The following is a 2,651-nucleotide window of genomic DNA, read 5'->3' on the forward strand; positions in this document are numbered from 1 at the left end:
AAAGATCCAGAGGTGGTGGTTCACACCTTTAATCCCAGTGTTGGGGAGTCACACACCTCTAATCCCAGCATTAGGGAGGTGGAGACATGAGCAATATGGCTGGGCGGAGAGAGGAATATAAAAGGGAAGAGACAGGAACTCAGTGGATTGTGGAGTTTGAGGATTTGTGGAGACAGGATCTGAATATTTGGTAGAGGTAAAAGGTTGGCTGCTTTACTTTTCTGATCTTAAGCTGATCTTAAGCTTGAACCCCAATATTTGTCTCTGGGTTTTTATTATTCATACTACAAGCTTACATTCTGATCAATAAGTATGAGACAGAGAGAGAGAGAGATATGAACTCTAACTGGGAATGACCATAGGTTTTTGAAACCTCACAGCACACCCTCAATGATGTAACTCCTTCCACTAGGAACAAAGATTTCAAACGTGATCCTATAAGGGCAGTCTCATTTAAATCACCACATTGAGGAACTTGAAAGAGGGTTTATTACATTAATTTATTTATTAATTTTATTTATTGTGCATGTGTGCACGTGCCTATTTATATTATATTTATTTTTATGTGTACTGGCTATTATGTCAACTTAATATGTTAGTGTCATTAGAGAGTAGGGAGCCTCAATTAAGAAAATGCCTCTAAACACAAACTGAGGGAAGACTGGAAATGGAAAATCTGGTGGATAAATGAACAGAAACTACAGATGCAAGCGAACCAACAGAATGCAAGAGATGGAAGAGAGAATCTCAGGCATTGAGGATACGAAAGAGGAAACATATTCATTGGTCAAGGAAAATGTTAAAAACAACAAATTCTTAACACAAAACATCCAGGAAATCTGGGGTACCATAAAAAGAAAAACCTAAGAATAATAGGGATAGAAGAAGAAGAATTCCAGCTCAGAGGCACAGAAAATATATTGGGTAAAATCATAGAAGAAAATTTTTCCTATCTAAAGGATATGCCTGTGAAGGTATAAGAAGCTTACAGAACACCAACTAGATCACCAAAAAAAAAAAAAAGTCCTCTCTCCATATACTAAAACACTGTAAACATACAGAATAAAAGGAAAAAGGCTAAGTAACATATAAAGGCAGACCTATCAGAATTATACCCGACTTCTCAATGGAAACTCTGAAAGCCAGAAGGTTCTGAACAGGCAAAAGGTTCTGCAGACCCTAAGAGACCATGGATGCCAACCCAGACTACTATACCCAGCAAAGCTCTTTACCATCAATCACCAAGATGGAGAAAACAAGATATTCCATGACAAAAATCAGATTTAAGTAATACTTATCTACAAATCCAGACCTACAGAAAGTGCTAGAAGAAAAACTCCAACGCAAGGAAGTTAGCTGTACTTGTGAAAACACAGGCAATATAAAACCTCACACCAGCAAATCCCGAAGAAAGGAAACACACACGCACACTATTGTCACCACCACCAAAACCAAAAGTAACAGGAATTAACAATCACTGGTCATTAATATCTCTTACTATCAATGGACTCAATTCACCTCTAAAAGAACACAGGCTAACAGAATGGGTACAAAAACAGAATCCATCCTTCCACATATAAGAAACACACCTCAGTAGTCCTCATTGTCCGCTATGATCAGCAGGTCCGGTTTTATCCCATGCTTTTTCAGACCCAGGCCAGCTGGCCTTGGTGAATTCCCGATAGAACATCCCCATTGTCTCAGTGTGTGGGTGTACCCCTCGCGGTCCTGAGTTCCTTGCTTGTGCTCCCTCTCCTTCTTCTCCTGATTTGAACCTTGAGATTTCTGTCCGGTGCTCCAATGTGGCAGACAATGAGGACTACTGAGAACTCAAAAACAATGGCAATGGGTTTTTGATCCTACTGCACGTACTGGCTTTGGGGGAGCCTAGGCAGTTTGGATGCTCACCTTACTAAACCTGGATGGAGGTGGGCGGTCCTTGAACTTCCCACAGGTCAGGGAACCCTGATTGCTCTTCGAGCTGATGAGGGAGAGGGACTTGACCCGGGTAGGGGGAGGGAAATGGGAGGCGGTGGCGGGGAGGAGGTAGAAATCCTTAATAAATGAATAAATTAAAAAAAAAACACACACACACACCTCAACCTCAAAGACAGACATTACCACAGAGTAAAAGGTTGGGAAAATGGACCTAAGAAACTAGATGGTGTAGCTATCCTAATATCTAACAAAGTAGACTTCAAACTAAAATTAATCAAAAGAGATTAGAGAAAGACATTTTATATTCATCACAGGAAAACTCCTTACTTAAAGTCTCAATTCTGAACATCTATGCACCAAACACAAGGGCACCCACATTTAGAAATATTACTAAAGCTTAAATCAACATCAAAACCCAACACACTAATAGTGGGAGACTTCAACACCCTACTGCTACCAATGGACAAGTCAGCCACACAGAAACTTAACAGAGAAATAAGGAAATTTGTTGGGCAGTGGTGGCACATGCCTTTAATCCCAGCATTCAGGAGGCAGAGGCAGGTGGATCCCTATGAATTCAATGCCAGCCTGGACTGCAGAGCAAGTACAGAACAGGTTCCAAAGCTACAAAGAAAAACCCTATCTCAAAAACCAAACCAAACAAACAAAAAAAGGCAGAGGGGGCTGGGGACAACTAACAGATGTTATGACTT

Source organism: Microtus oregoni, unplaced genomic scaffold (genome assembly GCF_018167655.1).
Source record: "Microtus oregoni isolate MIOR12 unplaced genomic scaffold, Mior012 000049F_ref0000343, whole genome shotgun sequence".
Taxonomy (NCBI): domain Eukaryota; kingdom Metazoa; phylum Chordata; class Mammalia; order Rodentia; family Cricetidae; genus Microtus; species Microtus oregoni.